This window comes from Pezoporus wallicus, unplaced genomic scaffold, assembly GCF_028554395.1.
Source record: "Pezoporus wallicus isolate ANWC-B61680 ecotype Strahan unplaced genomic scaffold, APGP_CSIRO_Pwel_v1 contig_6978, whole genome shotgun sequence".
NCBI lineage: Eukaryota > Metazoa > Chordata > Aves > Psittaciformes > Psittacidae > Pezoporus > Pezoporus wallicus.
The window spans coordinates 168,509-189,257 of record NW_026637190.1 but is presented as its reverse complement, the minus strand read 5'-3'; the positions used below and the strand labels follow the sequence as shown (position 1 = coordinate 189,257).

Genomic DNA, 20,749 nt, shown 5'->3' with positions numbered 1-20,749 from the left:
ACTGATTTCTTCTCCCACCGTGCAAATACTCAGGCGTCCAATAGGACTATTCTCAATAGGAAGCCTGTGGACAACTCTGCAACTGTAACTTAACCTCTTCCTGAAAAAAGGATTCTTTAAACCATTACAAACAGAAGTCTCTACTTCCTATATGAAGAATAATTTCTAACTCCTGTATCTACACTTAAATTCCAGGTTTCAGACAAATGTCCTTGCATGTAAAGAGGTAAGGTAAAAAAATCACCATAAATACATGTTTCCAGAACAACTATAACTTCAAAACATTTAAAGAAGCGGTTGTCTTACCTAAGTTTACCTGGAGGTCTTTCACTTAGTAATCCAGTCCTCAAAATTACTGCTGTACAAACTTTCCCACCATTATCTTGCCATGATGTCTCATTTATTTGGTTGGGTTATCAAACAACTTGTCTTGAAGCATTACCGACAGCTGTATTACATTGCAAATTTCCTCTAAAAAGCTGGATTTAAGTTCATGGTTCACAGAACACAGTTACCTTTACAGCACTGCTAAGCTTTTGATGGTCCTCATAGAAACATATTAAGGACAGAAATAAAGCAGGGGAATAAGGTTGAGTAAAATCTTCATTAATAACATCTGCTTAACCAACTGAAGTAGGAGCACACCTTACAGATCCTGAAGGTGATTTTTAACTGAACTAGATTATCTCATTTCTACAGCAAGGCTCTCAAGTGCTGGAATAAGGAGAGGATGATGGTCTGACAAAAAGAAACAGTGGGGAAGGGGGAGCAAAGGAAGAGGGAAAGGAATAGAAGGCATGCTTTGTACTTGCTTTTGTTTCAAAATTACTTAAAAAAGAAATGGGGCATTTCAGTAGCAAGGAATTAACACCAAGGAAAGGATTACAGCTATTCCTGACTGCAAAAAGGGGGTTGTTCCCTTCAAAACTATCCCTTGTCCTGCTGATAACAAAGATGACAACCTGGAAGAGGACTCTTAGAGGATTTGCAGGTCTAGGGACTATGGTGAGAATACAAAACCAGTACCTACTAAAGCTTGCAGAATAGCCATTAGAAAAACTTTCATCCCACAGTCACCAGTACTTCTCTTTCTCCACCAGTGGTAGGGGTATTTTTAACAGTTAAAGCCTGCTCAGAGCTTTTAAAGAGACACACACAAGAACTTAAGGACTAGAAATCATTTTCACACACACCTACCTCCCCTGACATGAAATAATCTCCAGAGATGACATGCACAGTATTTTCCCCTCTCTTTTGACATGGAAAAAGCCATGTAGAAAGAAATGGAAAAAAAAAAACCTAGCTTTAAAATTAATTTCAGAAAATGCAGACAAGAATACTAAACATCCTGTGAGCAACATAAAAAAAGAAAATGGTGCAAGTATGAAGCAGGGCCGTGGAGTTCATGGTGAACAATGTAACAAAATTAGACAAATCACTGAAACTTTGAGGAATTATACAGAGCATTGTAGCCATTTCTTTTTCCTCAAATCAGTTTCTACACCTACCTAGACAGTAACAGTAAACCTGCTTTATAAAGTGGCAATACCAAAGAGGCTTCAAGAGTCTTGAGGCTTCAAGAGTTAAAGTGAGTCTACAGAAGGGCCACAAAGATGCTCCAAGGATTGGAGCAGCTCTGCTCTGGAGACGGGCTAAGAGAGTTGGACTTACTCAGCCTGGAGAAGAGAAGGCTATGGGGAGAATTTAGAACAGCTCCCAGTGCTTAAAGGGTCAGACAAGAAATCTGGAGAGGGGCTTCTTACAAGGGCCTGTAGGGACAGGACAAGGGGGAATGGCTTTAACCTGCCAGAGGACAGGTTTAGATATTAGGAAGAAGTTGTTCCCTGTGAGAGTGGCAAGGCCCTGGCACATGGTGCCCAGAGAAGCTGTGGCTGCCCCATCCATGGCAGGGTTCAAGGCCAGGTTGGATGGGGCTTGGAGTAACCTGCTCTAGTGGAAGGTGTCCCTGCCTGTAGCAGGGGGTTGGAACTGGACAAGCTTTAAGGTCCCTTCCAACCCAAACCAGTCTGGGATTCTATGAAACAAAACACACTAACTGGCTAAATCATGTAATTTCATCTGTTACTCATAAGCGATAACCTGGTTATAGTTCACTTTTATCTTTGAATCATGACACCCAGCTGATACTGCCACACAATCTGTTACAACTGCCATCTCTCGGACCACATCCTACAAAACTTGAACTGTGGGAAAGAATATTTACCAGGCAAAAAGTTCACAGCAATTCTGACACAGACACACAAGGTAAACCAAAAGGAAACCACATCATAAATGCAGTGTGACAATTTAAGCAGCTTCTGTTTGAAGGGAAAAGCAATGTTACATGCTCAGTGAGTATCACCTGAATTCCTGCTAAGCATTTTCAGTTTGCTAAGCAAGATGTGCTTGATGATGTTCTTGCAGTTTGCTTTTCTCCCTTAACTTCAAAACTGTAAGGAATACAGCAGTCATGCACACATCACCAACCTGATGTAGTTTGTTGGTGTGATAAGGAACACTGAACCACGATGGGATTTTATGGATCACTGTGTGCAACCCTTGACCTCTCCTAACCATCAGAGAAAGAATGGCCTGCATCTGATTAGTCAGCTATCATCACTCAAAATAAAAGTGCTTCCATTAACATAATTATCATTAACTGGCTTATGAAAACAGTTCTTTTTCATGAAGCATATTGCCAGGAGGTAACATTTACAGCAGCAAAGATGCTGCAGAAGGATGGTTCGGTGGGTATTTGTCGAATGACACTTGGAGGAAAAAACACAATTTAGAACTTCAGTTTGAGAAAAACTTCCTATTTTCTCCTTCATGTTCTTCTATTAATCTCTAATGGTTGTATATTCATGACATTCTGGCTAAGCTTTTAAAGAACCATCAAGAGCCCGCAGGGTAGTGCCAGGCAGCACTGCAGCTACCCAAAAGAAGAGTTCCTGCTTCTTGCGCCCTCACTTATAGAAAGGAAGATGGACAAGCTACTAATAAAATAAGAAAACCCACACTGAAGTGGCTTGTGGGCATTCATTCATATGAACAACAGGCCTGCACACATTCCATTTGAGATGCAAAGTTACTGTGATTCTTCTTTTTCCATCTCCCATCAACCTGAACTGTCCAGGTACACACGGGTGATTCCACCACATCTCTGCAGAAACCTGTGCAGATTCGTCTTCAGAATCCTACTTCACACTCCCCAGAGCCAGAATTATTTATGGCCTTTTCCCTACCTGCTCAACTCTAACCACAGTTAAGAGACCACACTTTCAGGCCTGGCACACCAAAGAAACTGACAGCCCAGAGCACACTGGCCAGTAAGGTACCAGCCCGAGATCCAGTCCTGTTCCTACCTGTTTGGATGGAAGTGGGATCAAGCTTCAAGTCTTGCTGCTACCATCTATAAAGCAGATAAATACACACACAAAACACTCCTCCTGGTCTCTTCAGTTGTGCAAAAGGGCAAAGCCTGATATTACAGACAAGACGCAGGGATTTCCAAGAGCAGTGCTCCATTTGCTTCTTTCTACACCTGTGAATTACAGATGGTGCTTTGGTATGTTACAAAGTGAGCAGGGCATAACAAGGGCTATAAAAAGACAAGTACCACCAGAAATGAGGGCAGTTGCTCTACTGACCAGTCCAAAGGTTTCCTTTAAAAGCTGTGATTTCAAAAGTGACACATGGCACAGCTTCCCTCCCATCTTCGCAAATGAGGATTTTCTTACCAGAACAACTACTATTTCATAAGCACAAGAAAAGTTTTCAACAACAGATTGAAGGATGAAGAATATACAAGTAAGGCACATCAGAGGGAAAAAATTGTTTAACTATCAAACAGAAGGAAGAACATGTTGTAAAAAAAAAATTGAGCAGTGAGTTCAGAGCAAAAAGTGTGTATTTCTTAGAGAAAATAATTTCAGGTAAAATCCACCTGGCAGCAAAGTCCTGGCATAGCCTTAAGTATCAACAGCAACATTTTGGTTTATGAGACTCCTCTGACTGACTTCTGTCACAACTGGTCTTCAAACCAGTATCCTGAAATACACAGGCACTGAGTTCTAACATAGACAACATGATACAAATTATTAATAAAGCAGCTATAAAGTAGGTTATCCTCTCTTACTAGTATTTTTAATTAATTTTCTGATCTATGAACTGAAAGCTACAGTTTTAAGATTTAAATAAGCTCCTATAGATGGAACAGGAGAACTCCAGATTTTCAGATCAATAACTAACCCTCACCATAAATCTCTGAGCCTCAAAATTCTGATGTTCATTATTTTCTACAGATTAATCTTCGGCAGCAATACACTAATGGAAACTATGAAAATGATAAAGACAGCCTAGTGCTCTCCAAAAGACTGATCATAGAATCCCAGACTGTTTTGGGTTGGAAGGGAGCTTAAAGCTCATCCAGTTCCAACCCCTGCCACAGGCAGGGACACCTTCCACTAGAGCAGCTTGCTCCGAGCCCCTGTGTCCAACCTGCCCTTGAACACGGCCAGGGATGGGGCAGCCACAGCTTCTCTGAGCACCCTGTGCCAGCGCCTCAGCACCTTCACAGGGAAGAGCTTCTGCCTAAGAGCTCATCTCAGTCTCCCCTCTATCAGTTTAAAGCCATTCCCCCTTATCCTATTGCTAACATGAATTTCAGTACCCTTTCCTGTGAAAAGGCCTCCACAAGTGATACGACTCCATTTATTATTTAAGTCACTCATTCTTCAAAGACAACTGCTTTTGGCTCTGCATTTTGCAAAACATTCATTAAAATAATAAATATGTCAGTAATTGCTTCATCCAACAGAATTTGCACTGACTTAGGAATATTTTACCTTCATTTTTAGCACTTTTTTTTTACCATTTTCAAAGCATGAAAGTATGGCTGCAGGTTTTAAAGCAAACTGATAAAGATATATGAGTTTCTCTTATAAGACACCTACTCGGTAGCAGAGAGTAGCTTGATCTAGAGGCTGGAAAAGTAATAAATTATTGTACGAGAAAGCTATCTAAGTGAAGGCTGATTAAAAAGCACGAGAGGCATTTGTTCACTTTTTTTCAAAGTTAGTTTTCTTTCTCCTTTAAGCATACAAAAAAGCTGCTCATTAAATTCAGGATGATGGAGAATTCCAATAAATGGTCAATTAAATTAATTTCACCTATCCCAGGCAAAAACTTCTGAACTCAAGAAAAGGAAAACAAATGCTAAAAACGGGGAAAGGGGAAGACAGAAAAACATACAGCTAAGTTCCATATGTTTTTGCACACAGTGAAACTACACACTGCAAAACCCCAACACTGAACAATACTCTTACTGTTACCTTTCTCGGTCAATTCACATTCACTTTTACCCCTCTAGTTATTTCTACAAGACCTGGGCATCTCGGCAACGCTGCTGGCAAATAAACTCTGCTAAGACAGAGCCCAGAACCAGCAGCATAAACCACACTTGATTCAGCTTCGCTTTATGACAATTGAACTATCAAAATGAAGAACATGTCGCCTATCTATTACACGAGCAAAGATAGAGGAATTGTACATGGCTTAGTGACTAAGTTTCAGTTTTGGCAGACAGAAGACTGTTGCATGCTTACTGTTCTCCTCACTCTCTCTGTAGCTGCCACGTTTTAGCCAGCAATTGCTCATGGTCCAGACAAAAAGGGACTGAACTGCAACACTCTACTCAATGTTAGTCAGGCACTGTAATACACTATTTTAACTACCAGTGGTACTACACCAGTGCTAAGGAAAGAAAAAAAAGAAGTACCATCTTCCTCCATTTGGCAGTAGATTTATCCTTGACCTTGAACTTTTCACGTTAGCTGGACAGCACACAGGTAACCTAACCTTGCCAGACCACTGAATACACAGCATTAAACAAAAAGAGAAATTAAGAGTGAGATCTCCAAAACACAGGGTATATTAGATATAAGGAAGAAATTCTTTACTATGAGAGTGCTGAGGTGCTGGCACAGGGTGCCCAGAGAAGCTGTGGCTGCCCCATCCCTGGCAGTGTTCAAGGCCAGGTTGGACACAGGGCCTTGGAGCAACCTGCTGTAGTGGAAGGTGTCCCTGCCCGTGGCAGGGGTTGGAGCTGGATGAGCTTTAAGGTCCCTTCCAACCTAAACCATTTTATGATTCTGTGGTAGATGTTCCACTCAATGACTGACGCATTAAGAAATACCAACACCACCCAAGAGCTTTACATTGAGTTTCACATAAATATTATTTCTTTGAGCTTGTTTTATCGCATGGGGAATAAACAAACCTTGAAATGCCACTAAAAGTGACTCTGTAGCCTTTGCTCTGAAAAGAACTATTTTCCTACCATAGTGTGACAGTAAAAACTATGGACACTTTTTGTAATTGCTTCTGGCATAGAAAAGCATATGGAGGAAGCAGGGAGGAAATAACCAGCAAAACTGACTCTTTCCAGTTTGTAGTTAATCTTCTGAAGGCAAACTATAAACCTAAATTTGCCTCTCCTGTTTTCCAAGACCAACCCTGATGTCCTTCAAACACTGTTACATTAACTTGCTGTAACTTGGGGGGGGGGGGCAGAGAGCTGCAGCTGACAAGTCACTCAAGAAGTGAGTTTGGGAGATGGCAGGGAAGGAGGAGTATGTCATAGCATTCATACAACTCAAATACTAGCATCCCAAAGTAAAACTTCTCCTGTAACTGTACAACATTCTACTACCAAAGGAAAAAGAGAGGAATGGAAAAAGCTTTATATTGAATGCAAGAGCACACATTCTGGTGAGAGACTTGTTTCCTGATGTCTAGAAGTTCTGGGAAGTTGGACTGCTGCTCAAAAGAGTTCTGAGGGAGCCTTTCAGCAACCTACCAGGGAATTAGGCAGGGTTTCAAAGAGCTTTTCAAGGGTAACACAGAAAGACCGCATTCAAGAATCCTCTCCTATGGCAAACCAATGTGCTTTATTAAAACAAAGTGCCCTTTTATATTAATGATCTATTAGATTAATGACTGCACTGGCCAAATGCACTGGATATTCTACAGCATGTTGGGATGCCTTGCATTCCAGAGAATATTTATGTTACATGAAATAAAATGGAGAAACAAAGAAAAACAGAAGAGGAGACTGCAACATACCAGCTACCAAAGCAGCTTGGAAGTCCTACACAGGTTTCTGCTTCCTTGTGGAATTTAACCAGGATAGGTACAGGTTTACCAATAGCCTTGAAAAAATTCCAGTGCCATCTTGTCATTCTTCCACACTATTTTAAGCATTAAAATCTCATCATTATAGGGGGCTTTTATGCAATAAGAGATTAAACAAACCTTATGATCAGCTGATAGATAAGGTATCACCTAAGTGCAGCTCCTTTGTTTACACAAATATCTGCAACTATCCTTTAAACAGAGAAACAACAACAGATTTGATAGTTTAAGCACAGAAAAGATCTTAACTTTAAACAAACATGGAGCCAGTAACCCTTCTGGGACTGCTGGCATAACCCCACTGATGGCAACAAACCAAATGTTTTTCATCCACGCTACAAATCAAAGTTGTTTCCTATCAAAAATTGGGTAAAAAATGTCAAGAGTTGTTTTTCTTAAAACATGGTCTGTTCAGCTCAAAATAACCACACATCTTGTATGTCAGGCATTTTATTGCTGGAATATGTATGCAAGTAATGGAACATAACATAAAATGAGGCTGCAGCTCACTTTTTTTATCATCTGTGGCAAAGTTACACTAATGAGCACCAATAGCTTCACTTTTCCAACACAGTAGCACATATTAGTCAATCACTTGTAAAGAAAGGGAGAACAATATGACTCACACAGGCAAGGGAAGTTCTCTAAATACCTCACTTAACACTGCTGTTGGAAACCTTCTTCTTCAGCCCATTTCTAATCCCTCATCTGACTCAGCTGCTGTTTTGTGAATTCTCCAATTCAATAGGAAATTATAACACCAGTCGGGAGCTTCCTACTGCAGCCTCCATGCAGTTGCTAGAACACTGCTCTGTGTTTGCATGCGAAGAGTGGGCGTCTGCCAAAACAGCTACATTTACAGCTCTCACTTTTCATCTCTGTTTCAGCTGTGAGTTCCTGCATCCTTCCCCCTTCGGAATGTACTTGAACACCACCCTCAACTTATCACAGGATGAATAGGATCCCAGAAATATGAATTGCTTACATAGTGGTGGATACTCGATACTCACTCCAGAGAACAAGGTTACAGTGTTCTTCTGCTACTCTCTGCTGCAGGAGTAACAAAGACCCATAATAAAGGCATTATTGTGCAACATTCTATATAAAGAAGTAGAGAGATAGGCTCAAAGACTAAGATTTAAATAAAAACCCCTGTAACAGGAGAATATTATCATGCCAAAAACATGTACTTCTGTGTATGCCAGTTAGTCATAATACTTCATCAGTCCTTACTGGCCACCAACCAAAACAGGGAGAGGCAAACTCAGAAATAAAAATAAAATAAAATAAAATAAATAAATAAATAAATAAAAATATAAAATAAATAAAAATATAAAAATATTTAATACAAATGTCACATGCATCTTTGTAGCCCCCTTCAGATACTGGAAGGCTGCTCTGAGGTCTCCACACAGCCTCCTATTTATTATAAATAAATAAATCTAAAAAGTCTGCCTAACTACAGAAAAATTTCAGAAAGCTTTCAGTTGTGTTCTGATATATTTAAATAGTTATCAGCAAAGAAGAAAAATTCACAAGGTCTGAAAAGTTGCATCATTCTGACAATTGGTAAGTAAGAAGAAATCAAACATTACGGAATACAAGTATTAAGAAAACAAGTTTCTACTAACATGCCAACATTTCCTCAATGTGATGCATCAGTTCTGTGCATGTGAAGTATTTGGGTTTATACTTTCTTGCTACTGATGCACTCTATTTAGAGGAGCAGTTGCACTTCAGCACTGGTGAGAAACTGGGTCATATGAGATCTGATTAGCCCTCTGGAGATGCCTCTCTGCATTTAGTATAGAGGAAGCCTGAGATTACCACATTCCTAAACAACTTGACCTACAGTTCCATACAAGCTTCAAGGGAAAAACAGCATTACCACAGTCTCACCCACCAACCACTTACTCCAACCCATGTTCTCTCCCTGCTTTACAGCAGTACAACCATTCATGCAGCCACCTAACAAACAGCTCTAGGAGCCCACCCAATTCAAACCAAACTCCCGAATGCTCCTGCAACAAGAATGCAGGAATTCAGAGAGGGAAAGGACACCACCCTCTCTAATGGCAACAGCACCATGGTAAGGGGATCATGAATAAAGACCCTCAGTTCAGCTTTAGCTCCTACAGGCCAGACTGTACTAATGAAACTCAATTCTGCTCAAAGCTTTGCTGCAAGTCCACACAAGTTTCTGTAACCAATTAACTCTGACCTCTGAATCCACATTTTAACTCAGAATACTATTTCCAGAAAGCTTGCTGTTAGCGTTCCTCGACCAGCTGCACTACACTGCGGGGACAGCCAGCGCATACAGCAGTAAGGAGCAGTGTTTGAAGAAAACAGAAGTGAAAAGTTAAGACAACACAGAAGCGTAACAGCAAAGCAAGTTCAAGAATAGTTAAGAGCTCCTCCTAACCACTAGGTTCAGGAGCCAAACAACTTAGTACACATGTATTTTTCATGCTCCATCCTCTCACTACAAAAAAAACAGTTACTTCACTGCTACTTCTGACCCAAGCACTCATGTGTCACTACAGTTAAATACAGTGACAAACTCCATAGATAGTTTCGAGGGAAAAAAAGAGCAAACATTATTTTTATGGGGTTGTTTTTATGGGGCTGTTACAGGAGCTTACTATTTTAAACATCTTGTGAGTTTTATTCTTTTTCAGATAGTTGAATTGCAGGGGGAGTTACTATTATTTAACTCTTAAAGTAATTTAAATGTATCCAAAGTCTTCAAACTAACCTTTTCCAACTCTGCATTATGGCCCTTTATCCCCTATGCTCTACAATTCTTTATCATTCAGATCTTCGGTTTCTCATAAAGAATGACTATTTCAAATCTCAGTAAAGCTGACCTAGAAGACAAAACCTTTTTCCACTTTCTCAAGTCACAGTATTTATAGATTAGGAGGTAATTGTGCTATGAAGTCAGAAGAACTACTGAAGAAAATACTTCATGTTCCTTGTCTTCAAGCTTGTATTTTATAAATGGGTTTTCAGGGTTCAGGGTTCAAAAGTAAAACAAAAACTAGCATGTAACAACATAATCCCGTATCCTTTAGCTACTCATTGTACTACTTCGTTCAAGAGGTATTTTAGCAATGAACAGTTTACCTTGATCCTCAGCTCAAATTCATTCTGGCATACAGGGAGGGCAGATTGAAAGAGGGGGGAGAACTGAGCCAGTCTCAACCAGACAGACTTTTCTTATCATAGGAACCATTACAGAAGCCTACAACACACTTTCCCCAGCTGCAAGCATACGAATGATAACTCATGCTTACTAAAGCATTGGATGTTTACCTGTTAAAGCTGACCTTAACATTTGGTTTAATTCCCAAGTTTATTGCTCATGAACAGAGAAACTGACAGCCAAAAGTATTTCTTTACACATGCTACAAGAACTCAAAAAGAAAGGCAAACATTTCTAGGTTTTTTAGAAGTCACAAAGCCCAAAGGCTCCTCTGTGAACACAAACTAGAATGCCAGCTGTAATGAGAGGTCATGATATATAATCAGCTATCAAACAGAAGCAACCTTTAATCACACCACTGTGGTCTTGATTTGAACTGAAGCAAAAGTTTCCCACCTCATCACCAGACCACACTGACCATTTTCAAAATGCAAGATTACATTGCACAGCATCTCTGCAAACACACTAAACATGCTCCTACCCTCAGTCAATCACAAGGCAAACCTAAAGAGATACAACAAACCTTGAAGAATAGCAGGTTAACTTGCCAACTGCCTGCACTGTTAAGTTGCCAGGGTGAGAGGAACAAAACTAAAAGCAGAAAGACAAAGCCAAGAAAGAATTCTTCTGTACAATTTATGACAGCAGAATAAAAGAAAAAAAAAAAGTTGGCACTGCATCCTATACATTTAAGAGGGAAAGGAGTATGAAGGTGTCAGCAGCTTGTTGCAATATACACTAACATTGAAGTTTAATTGTTTGCAAAGTTCACTGCAGCAACTCAAGTAACTTCACTGCACTGGCCTTTCTTCAAAGGAGAAAGCACAGGAAAACTCCCAAACACAAGGAGCACGGTATATAAGAATTTATCATGACACTACACATTTTCTGGCAGCTGTCAATAACGAGAGAAAGTGTAAATGAAAAAAAATGAAAAAGTGTAATGAAAAAATGAAAAGAAAGTGTAAATGAAAAAAATGAAAAACCTGAACGTGCACAAGTCCATGGGACCTGAAGAAATCCATCTGCGGGTCCTTAAGGAGCTGGCAAATGAAGTTGCTAAGCCACTGGCCATCATATTTGAAAAATTATGGCAGTCAGGTGAAGTTCCCGATGACTGCAAAAAGGGAAATATAACCCCCATTTTCAAGAAGGGGAAAGTGGATGACCCAGGGAATTACAGACCAGTCAGTCTCACCTCTGTGCCTGGCAAAATCTTGGAGCAGATTCTCCTGGAAGGCATGCTAAGGCACATGAAAATCAACAAGGTGCTTGGTGACAGCCAGCATGGCTTCACTAAGGGGAAATCCCGCCTGACCAATTTGGTGGCCTTCTATGATGGGGTACAGAACTGATGGACAGGGGTAGAGCAGTTGATGTCATCTACCTGGACTTGTGTAAAGCGTTTGACACTGTCCCACACAACATCCTTGTCTCTACATTGGAGAGACATCAATTTGATGGATGGACCACTCGGTGGATAAAGAACTGGCTGGATGGCCGCACGCAAAGAGTTGTGGTCAATGGCTCAATGTCCGGCTGGAGACCAGTAACGAGTGGTGTCCCTCAGGGATCGGTGCTGGGACCGGTCTTCTTCACCATCTTTGTCGCTGACATGGACAGTGGGATTGAGTGCGCCCTCAGCAAGTTTGCCGATGACACCGAGCTGTGTGGTTCGGTTGATACCCTGGAGGGAAGGAATGCCATCCAGAGGGACCTCGACACGCTTGTGAGGTGGGCTGATGCCAACCTCATGAAGTTTAACCATGCCAAGTGCAAGGTCCTACACCTGGGTTGGAGCAATCCCAGGCACAGCTACAGGCTGGGCAGAGAAGATTCAGAGCAGCCCTGCGGAGAAGGACTTGGGGGTGTTGGTTGATGAGAAAATGAACATGAGCCGGCTTCAGTGTGCGCTCGCAGCCCAGAAAGCAACCGTATCCTGGGCTGCATCAAAAGGAGCGTGACCAGCAGGTCGAAGGAGGTGATCCTGCCCCTCTGCTCTGCTCTTGTGAGACCTCACCTGGAGCATTGTGTGCAGTTCTGGTGTCCTCAACATAAAAAGGACATGGAACTGTTGGAACAAGTCCAGAGGAGGCCACGAGGATGATCAGGGGACTGGAGCACCTCCCGGATGAAGACAGGCTGAGAAAGTTGGGGTTGTTCAGCCTGGAGAAGAGAAGGCTGCATGGAGACCTCATAGGCCCCCTTCACATACTGGAAGGCTGCTATAGAGATGCTGCGGAGGGACTCTTCATTAGGGACTGTAGTGACAGGACAAGGGATAACGGGATAAAACTTAAACAGGGGGAGTTTAGATTGGATATAAGGAAGAAATTCTTTCCTTTTAGGGTGGTGAGGCACTGGAATGGGTTGCCCAGGGAGGCTGTGAATACTCCCATCCCTGGCAGTGCTCAAGGCCAGGTTGGACAAAGCCTTGGGTGGCATGGTTTAGTGTGAGGTGTCCCTGCCCATGGCTGGGGGGTTAGAACTACACGATCTTAAGGTCCTTTCCAACCTTAACTATTCTATGATTCTATGAAACCAACTGCTTCTGTGGTGTGACACTGTTGGCAGGTTACACACAGCCAGGATTTCTCTCACAAGTTACCTTTAAATACAAAACAAAAGTCAATCTAACTTAGCTCCACTGTATACTCTTACCCACCCTTGAAGCACATGCCATCACTGTCCTATGGAGCACACAGTGTTAAAATATAATTTCAAATACAGATTTCTCTTATCCTTATTTATGAAAGCAAACATTTATAAAAGCATTCCACAAAATAAAAGCCTTATTAATAGAGACTGCCTCAGTTTTAACACCTTTTCAGATCCTCTGTATTGCCCAATACTGCCATGAATGGTGGACTTCTCAACTCTGTGGATACTCTTCCCACACTCTGGGGAAGATCCAGCACAACAGGATCCAAAGCACTTACCCACACACCTGGTAACTATTACAAGTTATACAACAACAGCAGCTCCCTGTTCACCTTCCAAAAACATTTAACTAATCATTTGCTTAAAAATAAGCTTGTGTCCTTCTGAAGCACCAAGATATTACAGATTTACTTCTACAAGCTATTTCAGTGAAGTAATACACTACATGGAACAAACTGCTGCAATGACAAACATGATATAAGGTAAAAATGACTTTTTAAGCTAAAGAATAAAGTTTGGCAACAAAAAAACCCAACAGATATGAACTGCCTGGGAGTAGATTTAGGATAGATATTAGAAGAGGGATTTAATCTGAAATTCCAGAACAGCCCTTCACAAGCAGCAATGGAAACAGAAATTCCATCAAGTCTATCACAAGAAATTAACAAGTAGGATTCTATAATGTAGCCTGCACATATCATTCTGAATTCTCTTAACACCATGAAGTTATTGACATTCCCAAGTCTGAAGTTCCCACATTTTATACAGATTTTTGGTTTGAATTACACTAGGTGATGCACATGTCTGGAATACTAGAGACTCCCATCACTTTTACCACATCTAGCTATTCTAGGTGCCCACAGATTTTGTGAATAGCTTACATCTCCAGAAGTATGCACATAAATACATCTTTATAAGATGATAAATACCTTATAGATTGAGGTATTTAGTAGAGAGAACCCTGTAGACTGTGCTTATAGTTCAAGTTTCTCTGAAGTAAACCATAAACTAAAAAATCCAGCACCAGCTGAACAGGAATTTTTTGTTATGCCCATGAAGCTCATCACTTAAGCATGGACTTAAGCAGCTAACCTACCACAAGAATACAGTGTCCTGCAAAAAGACTGCATTTTGAATAGTATCTTTATTAACCACCACAAAAAATACTGCCAAAATGTTATCTTTCATTTGAATAAGGATCTTCATTCTTCCTAATATAAAGGCAAACTCTCCAGTCTGAAATCCTGTCAAAATCTGCCCAAAACCAATGGTGTTTTGCTCAGCCCCAACAGTGTTTGTTGTACTTAAACTGTCACAACACACTCACAAGTTACATTTAACACAGCAACTATGACTCAAGAAGACTTGCAATCTTCAGTTATGTTTAAGACTATACATAAGGCAGTGACAGCACATGAGATGCTTTATAAAACAAGTGATGATTAATATAGCAGCATTTCACAAACTGAATATTCAGCTACTTGAATAACTGCCTGGAACATTGTCATCGATGCAGTAGAGCAAATACTTTAAACGTCAGAGAGGAAACAAGTGTGAACAGTAACATGAAAGAGAAAACAGGTATCGTTCTATATAAATACTAAAATAGTTCTATCTACTCAAAGCACAAACCCCAAAGTTCAGCAGTACTTGCAGACCTTTTTTTGGTGTAGATTTCCCTTTGCTGCATTTAGCAACCATTTCCTTCATCATTCTTGTTTTTCCTTCCAGATGTCATGAACAGTCATTTTTCATTTAGTTCGACACGAAATTTAACCAACAATTTTCTTTACTCACTTCCTCCCAGAAAATCAAATGGCCTTATTTTACTACCACAGAATATAATTATCCTATGAACTGGATGCTCGTTCTTCAGAGATTCAGTACAGTTGCGTTGAGACCGAGTTACATTATAAATACAGTTCCTGTGCATATGAAGTTATATCCTTATTTCTACATGGTGTAAGTCTGGGTTATGTTGCTGCCAAGAATTACATGAAGAACTGTCACATTCACAAAATTTATGAAAGACCTTCAAATACTCAAAACAGTTTGCTAAAAAGAGATTAGCTTACCCATCAGATGCGGCCTAAAAAAAAAAAAAAAAACTTCTGGTGTCTTTCATCTGTTTTTTTCCGCCAAAACAGATCTTCAGTCAATTTTCTATGGCTCAGATCTTTCCTACTCATGCCAAAATTCCTTTGGAAGCAGACATGTATACTGAAATTTAAGTAATATATTTATTTTTCCCCATAAAATGAAGTCCATTCATTTTATGTTGGATTTTTACCAGCTATTTTACTTTACTGGATGGTCACATATTTTGTAGCTCTTTACAAACCCAAGACATTTTCCATGTTTTCTTTATACTGAAAAAAACAAGTATCGGCTTGTAGCAGAACTCACCTTCTTGAAAACTCTACCAGACTACCAACACAGGAGTCTTACAGAGCATACACAGATCAAAAACCTGCAGATTAGGAACAGCATCTGCCAAATCTGTTTTAGTTGGTTATTTTTAAATGACTGCGGAGACAAAACTTCATATGAACATTTCTGAGGAGGAACCACCTTATAAAACCCACTACAGAAGTACACTGCTTCTCAACTGCAAATTAGGGCTTTCTTTTCTCTTAAATAAATAAATTTACTTACTCATGACTGGAAACTTCTTTGCGTATAATCCAGGAGAGGTCTTGAAGCAAAGTATGTTGTTGGAGGCGGTTTCTCAGATGTATACATGTCCTAATGATGGTAGGAAAATAAAGAGACAAATCATTTTTGAACTTCAAATAAGTAGAATAAATGTTTACATATAAACTGCCTTTCCTACTATCCTTTCATTCCTCCTTGTTAAAAAAAGGAACACAAAGATGTATTTGTTATGACTGGGGAACTTTACTGCTTATGAATATATTTTGTAGTTTATCAACTCCAAATGTGTACTTTCTTCTAACATTCGTATTAGAAACTTGTGTGCACATACTATTTCATAAAGTATAACTTCTCCCCTCAGAAGTTAAAAGTACAAGACTATAACATGGAGATAGTAACTGAAAATACCAAAGTAGCAAGCAGGAAGGTGTAATATATTCTTTAATGAACACACAAGAATTACAAATCAGTTTACTAAAGCAGCATGGGTTGGCATTAGCATCCAACACTTCCTCTGCAGGAAAACCTGAAAGAAGTTACTGTCTGTAGCAACCGTAACACATCAGCTCAGCCAATTCATAACCAAAATGAGAAAAGGTATCAAAGTAGGGCAGATAGGGATTCACTAACAATGTGCCTGGCTCTCCCCAAAGCAAGATGTAGAGGATTTAATCTCCAATAACGACAGCACAGCAAGGACATTCTGGAAAATTTATTATATAATCTCCCTCCTGCTGCTAAAAGCAAGTTTATACAAGTCTGACAGAACAGCGAACCGAAAGTAACTTAACCTCACAGCTGAGATGAAAAGAGAAAACTAAACACATCTATTAAGCTAAAGAGCTCTCCTCTAATACCTGCACAAGCAGAGAGTTCCTGTAAATTACAGAATAGGACGAGATTTCTTTCCTCTCTCCAAAATCAACCAGAACTTGCTGAACCTGACCACATATACTAATCCACCCAAAGAGTATCTTGTGCTGACTCGGATTTCAAGCCTCAACTCTCCTGATCTCTTAAGGTTTAAAACACAAAAAGACAAAAGTAGGGATCTAACTTTTTTCTGACGCTTGACTTTACACAACATTTCCAGATTAACAGCACGTGCCAAAGAAGTAGAGGAACTATTACAGGACCGGATTCACATCACAGGAAGGCTCCTGTATCAAATGCTAAAACCAGTTTTGTAAAAGAAAAAGAATCCAACTACAACAGGAAGCCTTTGAAAACACTGCAGACTGACAATTACAAGCAACTCTTTTTGCATTCAAAAGGCAGGGAAGAGGCTTAGTAGGGGAAGAAAATGGTATCATGCTGAAGAAATACATATGCAAATGTTATAAATTAAGCCCCAATGAACACAAAGCCATGAGATGGTGCAGTCACTGAAGAGGAATAGTTTGAACTGCTGGTCCTGACAATTCTCTATGAACGGCTGTTACATGAAGCACACACAGCCTAATCAAAGTATCTGGTTAAAACACCACTAGAAGTGCAGTTTCGCCACCTTCCTTTTTATTACTGGTGTAAGAATTCACACAGAGGACTACCATGACATTTAATTATTTACTGGACTAATTACAGCTATTATCTTGAGAACATCAAATGAGTCAAACAGGTGGCCTTCAACCCAGGTTCAAAGCACTTTTGACCAGAGCTCCATACTACCCTTTGGGTCCAAATTGTTCTTTAATCTTCTACAGAGTCTCTCATCCAACTTGTTTTTCCAAAGGTACAGTCTCACCTTAGTTTTGTAAATATGAACTAACACCACTGTGCCTCAGAGACATCACTTTACAAGACATTTTATTGTGTGTATACACAGGAAAAGGCTGTTCATTAGGAAAAAACGAAACATCAGTTCTCAAAACCACTTAAGGCTAATAACAGATAATTATGCACCGTATGGTTTACAAAAATCTAGTCACACACTAAGGAAACATGTAGGGGAAAATATAGCAGCTAAATACTACCTAAAAGCGTGTGAGAACCATGAAAGCAACTGTTGCAGTATACCACAGAACTGGACTACCATCTCTGAGATGTCACTCCTACCTTGCCTTCTACATCTAAGTATTTTACTTAGCTATTGCCAATATCTGCTTAGTAGCCAATACAGACTTCTGGTTAAATTCACATTTTGTTCTTTGAAATAACACTGCTTTATAAGATTTCCCTTAAGTTCACAACTTTATCATTTTACCTGAACTACTGGAAAGTGCTTAAGTCCCTGAAAAAAAAAGGAAGTTTCATTTCTAGGCTGTAATTTCAAGTATAGCATTAGCAAGAAGTACCAGAAAGTCACAAAAATCAACAGTGGCAAATATCAGGTGTGTACTAGCGCATTACAACATTGATGCTTTTCCTTAAGATGCGTGTAAAAAACTAAATAGTCATGCCTCAGCTCTCCCAGCCAACGACCTGATTTCTTTCAATGCTTATAGGGTTCTCTCCAACTATTACACAACAGAGAAAGAAAGAAAGAGCATTACTTGTTGAGTGTCTTGCTGAAAGATACCATCTTGGAAAAACCGTCTTCTTATTCAGAATAATACCTGACGTCCTGTAATGCTTTCCATTGCAATTAACAAGGCTATAAAAAACCCACACACATACCTTTGATCCCTCTCAGTTCCTAAAGAGCCAATCCTTGTATTCCAGCCAGTCTTTCCTCTGCTAACACACACCTACCAGCCCTTGGTGGTATTCACCTTAAGGAGCTGTGAAACTACCAGGGTTTTATCTTAGATTTGAAAGGAATACTTCAAATGAGAGAACCCTTTTAGGACTTCAAATTCAAGCACACTAATAATACATTTAGTTATCTGTTTCCACACTTACAGATTTTTATTTTTTTTTACTAAGTACTCTGTTTCAGAATACTTAATAGGACCCAGACTGCATGTAAATTACAGCATATTAGAACTGTATGAACTATAACTAGAGAAAAGATATTCCTTTAAGCTGTCGATTAAAGACCTGGGTCTAGTCTGTGTGTACGTTATTGTAGTATCTGCTTAACTTAGATGCTAAGAAGTTGACATGCTAAGAATTTATATCCCCAATTCCCAAGAACCAGAAATCACAGGAACACCACGCAACTGCACTGTGTTTAAACATACACACAAAGACAAAATAGCATGAAAAGAGCCTGACTGACACAAATCAGTATTTTACTGCCCTTTACTTTCTTCTTTGAACCAAAATGTTATGGTCCCTCAAAGGAAACACATACAGAGATTTCAGAAGCACATGCTTCAAAGTTTTATAGATAGCTGGCTGGCAAAACATTAAGTCTGAAATTATTGGTTTCCATGCTATATAATCAGAGGGCAAAAGAACAGCTGCTTAAAAGGCAGTTCTACTGAATACTTATTTTACACTGCATCCAAGTTAAATTAACTTCAAAGTCATAAGCAGTGAAAACAGAAGCTAAAAAGGAGCAAAACTAAGTTACTTAGGAGCATGGCTATTGAGAAGAAAATCATAAAAATTCCCAATACAACACCAAGCTTTCGAGTGTTCCAGCTCAGGAGAATGCCCAAGACAGCTCAAATACAAGACTCACACCAAAACAGGTCTGCTACTGTCTAAGAACCTACACAAAACCATTGACTGGCGACAAATGAGGAAGCACAAACGAAACAAGCACAATGACACACCCTCCTTTGTTCATAGTAGGAATATTTACACTACAAAGCGTTGAAGCAAATTGCTTTGAGTTTCAGGCACTGCTGATTGGCCCCTGTATTTCATAGACACACGCCTAGCAGAGTTGGAGTTTCGACTGTCACACAGCAGCTCCGGATTGCAGGGTAGACACCAAGCTAAACAAGCAGAGAGAACAACCACTTAATAAAATTATTCTAATAAAACTGATCCTCCACAAAATGCACTTGCTTTGAACGAGGCAGATGTGCATTTAGTGTCATTTCACTGTAACTGAAAGCTAAAAAGTAACTACATTCACAGACAGCTTTCTGTGCAGCTGCCTGCTCCACAGAACGGCATAACGAAAGTTATTCTCAAGTGTATGCGGGCAAACGACTGGTACAGGAGTTTGGCGACAGCGATTTAAGTCACCAGCTGACTCTCATTCAGCCGCAGTCCAACGGTTCTGATGGTTTCCTACAGGCAAGCATCCACACCACGAAAAGAACCCGAAACATCTCGTAACTGGCTCTTTTGTGGATGGTCCCAGCAAGGACTAAGTGAGGGAGATGGAGACTGAAGCCTGTTGGCAGCACATCCTGGGGGAAGGGAAACACGCAGGACTTGCCGACCCTTGTGTGCCAGACCTGGCACTTTTCACCACATACCTGAAGCATTACAAAAGGCACAAGAGAGAGAGCAGGTACAGAAAGCACCCGAAAGTCGCATTAAAACAGCGGCTCAGCTATCCAAAACCTCCCTGCTCCCACCTGGAGAAGGGGAGTCCACAACAAGGCCCCAGAGCCGTGAACCCCAAAACACACCACAGAGCATCCCCAGCCCCTATGCGAGGCCCAGCGCCCCTCACTCTCCTGAGGGAAGTGCACCCCTCACCACCATGTTTGGGGTCCCTTTCCCCCCGCCCCAACCGCCACCACACCTCACTCAAGCGTTACAGCGGGACCCGGGGGCATCTCCAACACGGCTCCCCTCGGGATCCCGCGGCCCGCTGGGCTCAACCGCCTTCCGCACCGCTCCGGCCCCACAGCTCCATACACACTACCCTTCCCGCCTCTCCCCTCAGCAGAAACAGCCCGGACTCTCCGAACACACAGCCCCTCCGCTCGGAATGGAACCGTCCGAATCACTCCACTACCCTCCGGGAGCCGGCTCCCGCCGCTTCCATCTCCCCAGCCCCGCGGGTGGTGCGCGCAGCCCGGCCTCCCCCCCACCCCCGGGGGCAGGATGGTATTGCCCACCTCCCCTCAGCTCCGTAGGAACGAGGTCCCACCCCGGCCGCCCCGGTGGGGAGCTCCGGCGCGGCATCACCCCTCACACACACACACACACACACACACACACACACACACACACACACAC

The 20,749-nt window shown here is 40.9% G+C and overlaps 1 protein-coding gene across 1 annotated transcript in view; it reads right to left on the bottom strand.

Annotated features, from left to right (window-relative positions):
* The window catches only part of USP6NL (USP6 N-terminal like), a 117,463-nt gene extending 99,192 nt beyond the window's left edge, over positions 1–18,271 (bottom strand). Inside the window, exons 1-2 of the mRNA XM_057403769.1 lie at positions 18,211–18,271; positions 15,719–15,808 (exon numbers count right to left, since the gene is read on the bottom strand). The gene's annotated coding sequence lies outside the window, so the exon portion shown is untranslated. The remainder of the gene's footprint in view (positions 1–15,718; positions 15,809–18,210) is intronic.
* Positions 18,272–20,749: the final 2,478 nt, after the last annotated feature.